The sequence below is a fragment of the Cornus florida genome, unplaced genomic scaffold (assembly GCF_030987335.1).
Source record: "Cornus florida cultivar Cherokee Brave unplaced genomic scaffold, ASM3098733v1 CherokeeBrave_3.0.0_Hap2_Chr09, whole genome shotgun sequence".
Lineage (NCBI taxonomy): Eukaryota > Viridiplantae > Streptophyta > Magnoliopsida > Cornales > Cornaceae > Cornus > Cornus florida.
The window spans coordinates 20,494,502-20,507,464 of NW_026775579.1; the positions used below are offsets into that span (position 1 = coordinate 20,494,502).

Here is a 12,963-nt window from a genome sequence, read left to right on the forward strand (position 1 = left end):
ACACAAAGAAAAATCAAATAGTGAAATAAAGGCAAAATTTGAGAAAGAATAACTGGAAGGGAAAAAATAAATAGAAAAGAATAAAATGAAAGTGTTGAAAATGAAAGTTTTGATAAAAGCAAGAAACCAAAGTGATCGAGTACAAGAAATTCAAATTTGGAAGAAGTTGGTGAGAAGCAACTTCAAATTATTAAGAAAAAATTTATTTTTCACAAGATTATTAAGTATCAAATAACTACCACATTCAGGGACGGAGCCAGAAAAAAATTTCGAAGGGGGGGGGGGGGGGGGGGGCACATTATAGTACTATATACCATATCATATATTTATAATATAATGTACATGTATATAAGTCAATATTTATGAGTATATATATGTAGAAAGAGATAATGATATTTTTGGAATGAAATTAATTTATAAATATAGAATATAAGGATTAAAGAAACAATTTAGGATAAAAAAATGTGAAACATGTATAGAATTCTACGGAGAATGAGAAAATTGAGGGGGGGCACTTTCTATATTTTCATTAAAAAAATATATATATTATTATAAAATATATATAGAATATAAGAGAGGGAGAAAATCCAGGGGGGGCTCGTGCCCCTCCTGGTCCTTAATTGGCTCCGTCCCTGACCACATTGATATATTAAAAAAATATTGGCTTAGCTGCATAATCAGAAACTCATTTTCCAATTAAAAAAAAAAAAAAAAACAATATTAATAACATTTTATTAACAAAATTCCAGTCCATCTCTAGTAAAAAACTATAGTTGACAATCTAGATGCGATCATATTCCTTCCATACCAAAATATTCACCTAATTGTTACTACTGGATATGGAATCAAACAAATACGTACATCGCATTCCATCTGTCCAGGTTGCTGAAGATAGATATATAGGCCAACGATTCATAGTAATGAATTAATCCATAATAATTCCAGTCCATCTCTAGAACCATATATTAAACTATAGTTGACAATCTAGATGCGGTCATATGCTTTCCAGACCAAACTATTCAATTAATTATTTACCACTGGAATACAGAATCAAACAAATACATACATCGCATTCAATATGTCCAGGTCGCTGAGGAAGGATAGATAGGCCCAGTCCGAGCTGCAACATGACAGAGAAACCCACAAATCAAACTGATCACAGCCCACTTCTCAAACCACAAAAATTCTGTAAAGATTATCAAACTCTGAGCAAAAAATTCAACTTTTTCACTATATCTTTTGCTCTATTTTTTTCCTTCCAAAAAAACAGCAAATAATGGTTCAATAGAAGTTCTTGGAGAAGATGTTTGCACACAATCAGAGAAACCCACAAAAAAAGGAAGATGAATACAGAATTGGTAGATATTAAAATAAATATTTTGGATTTAAAAGAACTAGAAACTATTTGGTTTTCAGAAACCCTCAAGAACACAAATAAATTCAGAAAGCATCGCTTTAAGTAAAGCAACATCAAAGGAAATAACAAAAGGAAGGTCTTTAAACAGGAGAGAAATAAAAGAGAGAGTACTCACAGCCAATATCATGATTCCTTTTCGTCGCCTCCCAAATTGCCAGAGTCTAGGGTTTCAGAGGAGAGAGAAAATATCGGGTCGAATGTTGCAAATGTCTTTTAAAGTTACTTTCTCTGTTAGACCCAACTTACTTCATCCGCTATAGTGCTTTTTATTGGGCTACGGTATTGAAACAACAAAAAACACCATTTTGGTGTTTTATTTTTGGGCCCAAATTTAGTACTGTTTAAAACAATATTTTAGTACTGTTTAAAACAAAACAATAGCTACCAAACATGTTTTTGGGCCTGAAATGAAGCCCTGCAACAAAAACACCAAAGCAAAATAGTTAACAAACAGGCCCTAATTGAAGTAAAATGTGGCCAACCAAGGCCTCAAGTCAGTGAACAACAGGGGCTGCAGGGGTAATCACGTCAGAGGATTTGCACCCTTTAGGTTTAGGGTTTATAATGGCCTGCATAATCGATTTCAGGTGTCTGGACGAAGGCTTTGGTTGCAAGACATACAAGAGAAAGAGATCTGAACAAGCCCAAGAACTCAATCGATCATCATCGATCCAACAACAAAGGATCAGCGATGGTTCTAGCTCCATGGAGATGGAGATCGAGGAGGGCAATCCTCCTCCTCCTCCATCAAAGAGACAAGCAGTGTCTTTCTCAGAAGACCCTAACAAGCCCATATTCGGAAAGCCTACATACGATGGAGTGATCTCCGGAAAAGTGTCGGGGCGCAACTAGAAGCAGCCTAGAACCCACCGTGCCTCTACGATGAAGGTGAGTCGAAACAACACATGTTTTAAGTAGAGGATGAAGCAGAAGGAGATAAAGAAGGCGTACAAGGAGAGGATGACCGAGCTCAAGGAGGAGATCAGGCAGAATAAGGTGGAGAAGAGGAAAAAGAGGGAGGAGAGAGAGAAGAAGAAGCAGGAGAACATACTCAAGTCTGGTACTAAGCTCCAGAAGATTACTAATCCCAAGACCCTCAAGAAGATTGCCAAGTCGAAGCAGAGGAAGCTCCTCAAGGTTGTTCCTGATGATCTGCTCAACAAGAAGAAGTAAGCATCCATGCCAAAAAAAAGCAAGAAAATTTCTGATAATTGAGCTGCTTTTTTTTTTTTTTGGACAGATGAAAAAATATGTGTTTAATATTATTGTTTTAATTTTCTTTCTTTCTTTTTTGTTTTTTTTCCCTTTTAACACCTTGTTGCACTCATATCAATCAAGAGGAATCTAATTTTGTTTATTTTTATTCCAAAAATAGCTTGTTGTGTTAGACACATCTATTTATAACACGTGTGTGGCCTATATTGCCACAATACATTTATATTCTAATTCATTGCGTCTGACACAATGTTACACGTTGTGGGAACTTACAGCAGCGTGGTTATGGGAAGTTGATGGTGGTTATCATCTGATTAGTTTAAAACAAGGGTTAGCATGATGGATTGCTCTCTCTCGTTTCATTCATACAGAATCCTTACAGAGGTCCCATGCCTAACAAAAGTAGTCTGTGTTGTCTCCATCAAGTACACGCATAAAGATTTGTATAGGTGTGAACATCATTAAGATTTCCAAATTTGTTTTGCAGGCATTAACCAAACTGATTTCATGGCTAAAGGCATTAACCAAACTGATTTCATGGTTGGAGGTAATGCGATCTCTTTGGACTTGATAGTTTCTTTCATTTGGTATCAGTGCGATACCTTTTGGCTATGTTATCCTTCGATTTGTATGTTTGTAATATTTGTTCAGCGACTGTGTTGCCGTTCTTTTTCTGGCCTGTAATATTTGTTTAGCGGCTATGTCGCCATTGTCGTTTTGGCCTGTAATATTTCCTTTGTGTTCTATTTGTTCTGTATTATTTTTGGTGGGTGTGTTTCTGTTTGTAATATTTTTCCGGTGCTGTTTTATCGTTTAGTTACGTTGGCCAGAATAAAGTGGTAGAATACTACACCCATAAGGATTGCGATGAATAAAGTGTTCAGACCTGAGCGGTTTAACGACTGCTTTAAATATGGGAGAATGTTATCGTGAATTTATACAGTGGGAACAACGTTGGCCTTTTTGATGGTAAAAGTGATTCAGACCCGAGCGGTTTCATGACTGCTTTAAAAAAGGGTGAATCTCATCATAAGACTATAAAGATTTGTTTTATAATGAATTTTTTTTTATGCAGAATACTTTGGAGTAGTATAGTTTTGAAAATTTCTATACAAATGAAGAATACTCCAGAGTTATACAGTTACTGCTTTTTTTTAAAAAAAAAAAAAAAAAAAAAAAAAAATTCATGTCCAATATATTCTCATACATACAGTTTATTAAAGTATGAGTATTACTACTATTTTAATGTGTATTTTTTAACCAGAGAGTAGCCACAGCATCTTTGGTTGTTGGTTTTGTGATATAAAATAAAAATAAAAAATAAAAAAGTTTTATTATATGATATTTATATCACATAAAGATTATGCATTAAAAGGTTATAGTTCATTCATAAAAAGTGTTTTATTCTGCCCTACAGGGAAATAATCATTGTTTATGAATGAACGTGGATAAACGAAAAAAAAAAGGATATGGAATTAAACTGGCAATGAATACAAATGCCCATAGGACTGTATTATTATCAGTTTAATGCTAGTAAAGAATATTTTTTTCCCATTATGGTTATATTTTTCAAAACTTTAATGTATTAAAATCTCTGCCCACAGGAAGGTTATAAAGACACATTGTTTTGATATGAAATTTTTAACGTGGGTTAAGAATTTCAGTAAAGTTTATTGTATAGTAGAGTAATGTTTGGCATGTTTTCTTTTTACAGTAATTTCATTTGGTTCTGTCAATATTGGTTCATCTCATATCCCATTTTTAACTCGTGATAATTATTCGGATTGGAAGGAGAAAATCCTTCTAACATCGGGGTGTATGGACATTGATTTGGCACTTCATGTGGATGAACCACCCATCCCCATGGAATCAAGTACGCCAAGTGATACAACTTCTTATGAGAGGTGGGAGCGATCAAATCGCTTAAGTATATGTCTCATTAAAAGTTATATTGGGAAAAACATAAGGAGTTCAATTCCTGAATATACTAAGGCAAAAGAATACATGACAGCAATTGAACAACAGTTTGTAAGTTCCGATAAAACATTGGCTAGCACCCTAATGACCAAATTATCATCAATGAAGCATATGGGTGATAAAGGGGTCCATGAACATATTATGGAAATGAGAGATATAACTACCCAAATGAACTTATTGGAGTTTACCTTTTCAGAGACATTCCTTGTCCAGTTTATACTCAACTCCCTGCCTTCTAAATATGGGCCATTCAAGATTTCTTATAACACACATAAGGAAAAATGGTCAGTTAATGAATTGCTTACCATGTGTGTTCAAAAGGAGGGGAGATTGAATCAGGAGAAGCTAGAAATTACTCATTTAGCGACTCATGGAAAGGGACATATCAAAAAGGGTGTGTAATTTAAGAAAAAGGGGAATGCATCAACTAGCAAAGTTGACGATAAGGGTACCATCAAATGTTTCTTCTACAAAAAGAAAGGGCACATGAAAAGAAATGTCCAAAGTATAAGACTTGGCTGCTTAAAAAGGGTAATCTCTATTCCTTTGTGTGTTATAAATCAAATGTAGTTAATACATTTAATAATGCTTGGTGGATTGATTCTGGTTCTATAATTCACATTGCCAATACCATGCAGGGTTCAATCAACCTAAGGAGACCGACGAAAAGTAAACGTTTCATCTATTCGGGAAACAAGATGAGTTCACATGTGGAGGCGGTTGGAACCTACAGACTCACATTACCATCTGACTTTGCATTAGAACTTGAAAGAACTTTTTATATTCCAACTTTTTCAAAAAATTTGATTTCTATTTTGAAACTTGTTGGATTTGGTTTTAGTTTTAATTTTTTTAATACTTCTTTAAGTATTGTAAAAGATTCTGTTGTTATTGGTAATGGTATTTTGGTTGATGGTTTATATAAATTAGATTTAAACTCTAATATTGACCATAACCATTTAACCTTGTATGGAAATATTGGCATCAAGCGTAAGGCTAAAACAGAGAAATCTTCTTCATTATGGCACAAGAGATTAGGACATATCTCCTTACAAAGAATTAAAAGATTAGTAAATGATGGAGTACTTGATACTCTTGATTTTTCTGATTTTGGTATTTGTGTGGACTGCATAAAGGGTAAGCAGACTAACAAAACCAATAAGGGTGCCAGAAGGAGTTCTCATGTTTTAGATTTCATACGCACTGATATATGTGGACCTTTTCAAATTTCATGTTTCAATGGTCAAAAATATTTTATCACCTTTATTGACAATTACACATGTTTTATGTATCTTTACTTTCTAAATGATAAAAGTGAAGCACTTGATACTTTTAAATCATATAAGGTGGAGGTAGAGAAACAAAGGGAAAAACAAATCAAGATAGTGCGATCGGATAGAGGAAGAGAATATTATGGTAGATATACAGAATAAGGACAAAGACCAGGTCCATTTGCAAAATTCCTTATGGAGAATGGCATTATAGCACAATATTCGATGCCAGGCACACCAGAATAAAATGGTGTAGCAGAACGAAGGAATCGAACGCTAATGGACATGGTAAGGAGTATGATTAGTAATTCTTCTCTTCCTTTATCTCTATGGAGTGAGGCCTTAAAAACTGATGTGTATATCTTAAACAGGGTTCCAACCAAATCGGTTCCAAAAACACCCTTTGAGTTATGGAATGGTTGGAAACCAAGTTTAGGACATTTACACATATGGGGTTGTCCAGTTAAGGTCAGGGTGTACAATCCTATAGAGAAAAAGTTAGACTTAAAGACAATAAATGGGTTTTTTTTATTGGCTATGCAGAAAAGTCCAAGGGGTTCAAGTTTTATTGTCTTTCGCATAAACCCATTATTGTTGAGGAGAGAAATGCTAGGTTTCTTGAGGATGTTGACATTCGTGGGAGTGAACAACCTCGAAATTTAATTTTTGAGGAAACACGGGATTTGGTTGTTAGACCTGTGACTAAAGAACCTTTACCTGTACTTCAAGACATTTCTCAAGATGTTATTATGGAAGAACCGGTAAATCAAGAAGTTCCTACCCACGAGAATCCTATTGTCAATGAACCTGTTCTAAATGAACATATAGAGTTAAGAAGGTCCTTAAGAGTAAGAAAACCTGCAATCCCCTCTGATTATGTTGTATATCTACAAGAAATTGACCATGATATTGGAATTGATGAAGACCCAATTACGTTTTCACAAGCCATGGGTGGAGAAAATTCAAGGTTATGGTATGATGCCATGTTAGAGGAACTAGACTCTATGGCTAAAAATTAAGTCTGGGATTTGGTTCAATTGCCAAAAGGGGCTAATGCAGTTGGCTGTAAATGGGTTTATAAGACTAAAAGAGACCCAAAAGGCAAGATTGAACGATATAAGGCCAGACTTGTAGCCAAAGGGTATACCTAAAGGGAAGGCATTGATTACCATGATACATTTTCTCCCGTTTCTACAAAGGATTCTCTTCGTATTATCATGGCATTGGTAGCTCATTTTGATTTAAAGTTACATCAAATGGATTTGAAATCGGCATTTCTTAATGGGGACTTGAATGAGGAGGTATACATGAAACAACCTAAAGGTTTTCATTCTAATAAAGAAAAAAATATGGTTTGCAAAATCAAGAAATCCATATATGGGTTGAAACAAGCTTCAAGTTAGTGGTATTACAAATTTCATGATGTTATCTCTTCTTTTGGGTTTAAAGGGAACATCGTTGATCAATGTATATACCTTAAGGTTAATGGGAGTAAGTTCATTCTTTTGATCCTATATGTGGATGATTTTTTGCTGGCCAGTAGCGACTTAGGGTTGCTACATGAAGTTAAAGAATTTCTCTCTAAAAGTTTTGATATGAAAGATATGGGTGAAGCATCCTATGTCATTGGAATAGAAATTTATAGGGATAGATCCAAAGGATTGATTGGATTATCCCAAAAGGCCTATATCAATAAAGTTTTAGAGAGATTTCGAATGTTGGGTTGTGCTTCAAGTGTTGCTCCTATTGTTAAGGGTGACAAATTCAGTCTAAATCAGTGCCCAAGAAATGATTTGGAAAGGGAAGAGATGGAAGTCATTCCTTATGCATCTACAGTAGGATGTCTAATGTATGTGCAAGTATGCACTAGACCAGACATTGCATTTGCAGTAGAAATGTTAGGCAGATACCAAAGTAATCCAGGAATAGATCATTGGCGAGCTGCAAAGAAAGTGATGCGATATCTATAAGGGACAAAGGATTACATGCTGACATACTAAAGATCAGATCTTTTGGAAGTGGTTGGATATTCTGATTCTGATTTTGGAGGATGCATTGACTCTAGAAAGTCAACATCAGGATATGTATTCCTCTTTGCAGGAGGAGCTATCTCGTGGAAAAGCTTAAAACATAAATCAATTACTTCCTCTACTATGAAGGCGGAGTACGTAGCATGTCATAAGGCTACAGGACATGCCTTATGGTTACAAAATTTATCACATGTCTTAAAATTGTGGATTCCATCTCTAAGCTATTGAGAATCTATTGTGATAATTCCGCTACAGTTCGTTTCTATAACAACAATACAAGTGGGAGTTCAAACAGGTGGATTGACATAAAGTTCCTTGTTGTTAAAGAAAAAGTTCAGAATCATCAAGTGTTAGTAGATTACATACGAACAAGGTCAATGGTCGCAGATCCTATGACAAAGGGTTTGCCATCCAAATTGTATAAGGAACATGTAAGACATATGGGGCTTATTGATATGTCTTGTGTTTGATTTACTAAGATACTTTAAAGTGTGCAATTGCATTTATGTTCGGATAATTCTTAGTATATATTTGTCATTTTTAAGGAAGTATACATAAAGTTTATAAATGACAAATTATCCTTTTGGATAATAAAGTAGGACCTCAGAATAGGCTTATGGGAGCTTATTCATACAGATAGTCCATTGGGACAATAAAGTTGACTTCCTTGAATAGTTTTTCTTGAAATAACTATTTATAAAGTACTATCACATAAAGATATTTATCTAAAGAAAGACAGTGACATAATGATACATGGAAGGTAATACTAATATAAAGAGTGTGATTTCCGCCATGATTTTATACACTTAAATTCTTTAGATAAAGTTGTAGTTCTCAAACCTATAAGGAAAGCAAGTTTGTCAATATTGGCCAAGTGGGAGAATGTTAGACACCTATATTTATAACACGCGTGTGGCCTATATTGCCACAATACATTTATATTCTAATCCACTGCGTTTGACACAATGTGACACGTTGTGGGAAGTTACAACAGCGTGGTTGTGGAAAGTTGATGGTGGTTATCATCTGATTAGTTTAAAACAAGGGTTAGCATGATGGATTGCTCTCTCTCGTTTCATTCATACAGAATCCTTACAGAGGTTCCATGCCTAACAAAAGTAGTCTGTATTGTCTCCATTAAGTATACGCATAAAGATTTGTATAGGCGTCAACATCATTAGGATTTCCAGATTTGTTTTGCAGGCATTAACCAAACTGATTTCATGGCTGGAGGTAATGCGATCTCTTTGGACTTGATTGTTTCTTTCATGTTGCACTCTGATTGATTTGTGGTGATTGGTCTATATGATGCTCAATTGATTTGTGGTAATTGGTCTATATGTAGCTTAATTGAACTCAGCTCAACTAAACTTGTCCCAAAAAGAATTGTTGTATAATTGTTTCGACTTCATCTCCCAGAAACGAAGTAATTAAACATGGTTGAGTGACGATGAGAGAGCTATCTTGATAATCTCTATAGTATTAGAGTGAGTGAGGGAGAGAGAATTTTGTGTCGTTGAGTTGTAAACCCATCTAGATATGGTGATATCTATTTGATTGGAAGGGTCTGTGATGCTGAAGAAAAGAGGTAGAACTTGAAACAAACTAGAAAGGCATCCAGGTATGTACGTGCTCATCCAATTGAGCAAGCAACATTCAAACTTGTCTGTCATATTTGCGCTTCCCCGGAAGGAGTGGTGGTGATGATGAAACGCCACTTAAAATTTCTCGGAACGCAAACTTTACTTTTAGTAATATAAATATAATGCTAAGCGTATGCACGCCACATCACAATGTTGGAGTCGACAGGTCAACTCAGAAGAACGATCAACATCCTTTTGATGGTACTCACTTTCTTTTGCATCATTCCTCACCTGATAAATTGTGTTTGTTTATTACTTCCTTTTTAACAAGATTCTGAATCAAATTAGTTGCTTGTGTGTTAGGCTGGAGAAAAGGCTGTCAGCTGTGGCATTTCTAATGTCTCCAATATTAATGAATTCACCTTTGTGAAAGGACTGCATCTCAGGTAAGAACTTCTTTGTCCTTCCAATTCTAATGTCAATATTTAGAAGCCTTATTTTGCGTTGTGTAAATTGAATCCATTCTAATTTAGCATAATTACAATATTTTCAGGACCATTGATGAATTGGGAGTTGACAGGTCCACCATTGCAAGTTAGTTTTGATTTTGGAATAGCATTCGGTTATTGTATGTTGATGTGAATACTTTGGACTTGAAGTTTCCTTATTATTGTTTATACATTCTCCACAGTAAATCAATTTACTATATTCTGTACAATGCCTTCCGGTTGTACTAACAGTTGTGCACCATGTATTACTTCCTCCCTATTTGATGCATAAATAGATGGGCATCAAATTTATGACATTTGACTTGGGAAACATTTAGGTCATTTATTGTTTGCTAAAACAAAATTCTGGAAACTGTATTGGGGAAATCCCATTAATGATGATTGCACCTCAAAATTTAGGAATTCCACTGATAACAATTTGAAAATGTTTCATTAGTTAAGTTAAAGAATTTATACTCATTTTTTCTTCCTGTTTCAGAGGCAACTCTTGATGTAGGACAAAATTTTGAACAGTTCGACAAGTCCGTTTTCGACAAATCAATAGTGTTTTTTGGGTGGAAACGACGCATTGAGAAAAATCTACTAGCTTAAGCTTATGGGCCATACTGGTTTTCGGCTGAAAATTTCCGTTTAGGGCTCCGAAATCGCGTTTTATTGTGTGCGTTTTATTGTGTTATATGAGGTCTGTAGATTATTTCGGGATTTTTGTTCGAGGGCTTAATGAAGTCGTAATGCTTTGAGATTTTAGATTTAGTATTTTGTATTTATTAGGTTTCTTATTCTATTTTTTCAGATTTTTTAGAAAAACTTTATTTTTAGTCTTATTTTTAGGCTTATTTTTCTTTTGCTATTAGATTTCTTTATGTTTTAGTTTTCTTCTACAATTAGGTTTTTTTGTATTTATAAATATGTATACTGTCAAGTGCAGAATTAACTTTTATTCATTCAATTATCAAATAATATATCAGATTTCTTCACCTGCATTGTGGATTCAAGCTAACCTATTCCTCATGATTAAATTTATTGCTTCTGCTTACGTCAGTTGGTATCAGAGCCTTTTCTTTTCCTGGTCTGATGGCAGGTGATCGTTTTTGTGGCAACCTCGCTGGCGACGAAGATTGGCAGAGAGTGGCTCCTTTTAGGGCCGAATTTCAAGGCTATCAATGTAACCCGGCGAACGTTGCAAGATATTCAAGCAATGATTGTTAGGTTTGAGTTGGAACAAAATTGCAAGAGCAATAGGGTGCGTAACATTGATGAAGATCGTGTTTGTCCTGTTCGGAATCGCAACCCTATCCCGCCTCGTAGGCAACCAGCCTACGAGGATGAATTTAGTGATGATGATGATGAAGATTACGCTGAAGACGTGTTTAGGGGTCATAAGGACACGCGAAAATATTCTAATCATAGGGATTATAATCATAGGAATTTTCCTCCTAGTTTTGATAGTCTCTTTCATATTGAAGATTTTTTGGATTGGTTAAAAGATTTTGAGAGGTTTTTTGATTACATGGAAATTAAAAAGGAAAATAAGGTGGCACTAGTTGCATATAAATTTGAAGGAATAGCTCTTAATTGGCAGGATCAGTTGCGAGTTTCTCGTGCATAACAAAGAAAAGCACCGGTACGATCTTGGTTGAAGATGAAACGTCTTTTGCAAGCCAAGTTTCTTCCACCTTACTATGAGATTAATCATAAGAAGAATTTTGTTGTTTCACCTCTTGTTGTTGAAGTTGATGCCATTTAAGAATTTAACGTGGCAAAAAAAGAAGATGATGACAAGAACTTTGAAGTTGAAAGCGAAAAATATGAATCAATTGATGATGGGGTCAAAGAAAATTTTAAATTGCATATCCAATATGGTTTTCATGAATTTGAGATTCAAATTGGTGAAGGATCATTATTTGAACAGATTGCAAGTGAAGAAGTTTTTATTCAGAAAGGTGCTAATGAAAATAAATTGGTATTGCGCTTTGGAGATTCTCATGGCAGTGAACAATATGATTTTATGGTATTCAAAGCCAAACTCGAGGACGAGTCTTTTTGAAGTAGAGGGGATTGATGTAGGACAAAATTCTGAACAGTTCGACAAGTCCGTTTTCGACAAAGCAATAATGTTTTTTTTGGGTGAAAATGACGCATTGAGAAAAACCCACTAGTTTTAGCTTGTGGACCATTACAATGACCAGTACATATGATTCGATTACGTTCTGAATAATCAGGAATTCTATCTTGTTGAAAAATCATTTAAGCACTATAACCGCACCGAGTGCTATTTTTACCCAAGGCTTTGGTACTTCAGGCCCCATTTATTATTTTGTCCCTAAGAATTCTCTTAGGCCTTCGTTTAGGGCTTCGAAATCGCGTCTTATTGTGTTATAGGAGGTCTGCGAATTATTTCGAGATTTTTGTTCAAGGCCTTAACGACGTAATGCTCTAAGATTTTAGATTTAGCATTTTTATTTATTAGGTTTCTTATTCCATTTTTTCTAATTTTTTTTGGGAAAGTTTATTTTTAGTCTTATTTTTAGGCTTATTTTCCTTTTGCTATTAGGTTTCTTTATGTTTTAGTTTTCTTCTAGAATATGTTTTCTTTATTTATAAATATGTGTACTGACAAGTGCAGAATTAACTTTTATTCATTCAATTATCAAATAATATATCAAATTTCTCTGAATTATCTTTTCGTTTTGTGGATTCAAAACACCCACCTTATGGATTTAAGGTAACCTGTTTCTCGTGAACAAATATATCGCTTCTACTTGCGTCAACTCTCCAGGAAACAAGCTGGATATGCCAGCCTTACTCATCTCTTGATGACCAAGTTCTTCAGTAATATACCTTATAATGGTAGAAGTACAATGAAATGTAACTGTTGATAATGAAAATAGAGGGTTTCCACATTGACAGCTCATTCTGTAAAACATACTCTGCATTTATGATTTTCCTTAAGATATCTCT

At 34.7% G+C, this 12,963-nt stretch overlaps 1 pseudogene; it reads left to right on the forward strand.

Annotated features, from left to right (window-relative positions):
• The first annotated feature begins 1,981 nt into the window (after positions 1-1,981).
• On the forward strand, positions 1,982-2,857 carry LOC132273225 (uncharacterized; annotated as a pseudogene).
• Positions 2,858-12,963: the final 10,106 nt, after the last annotated feature.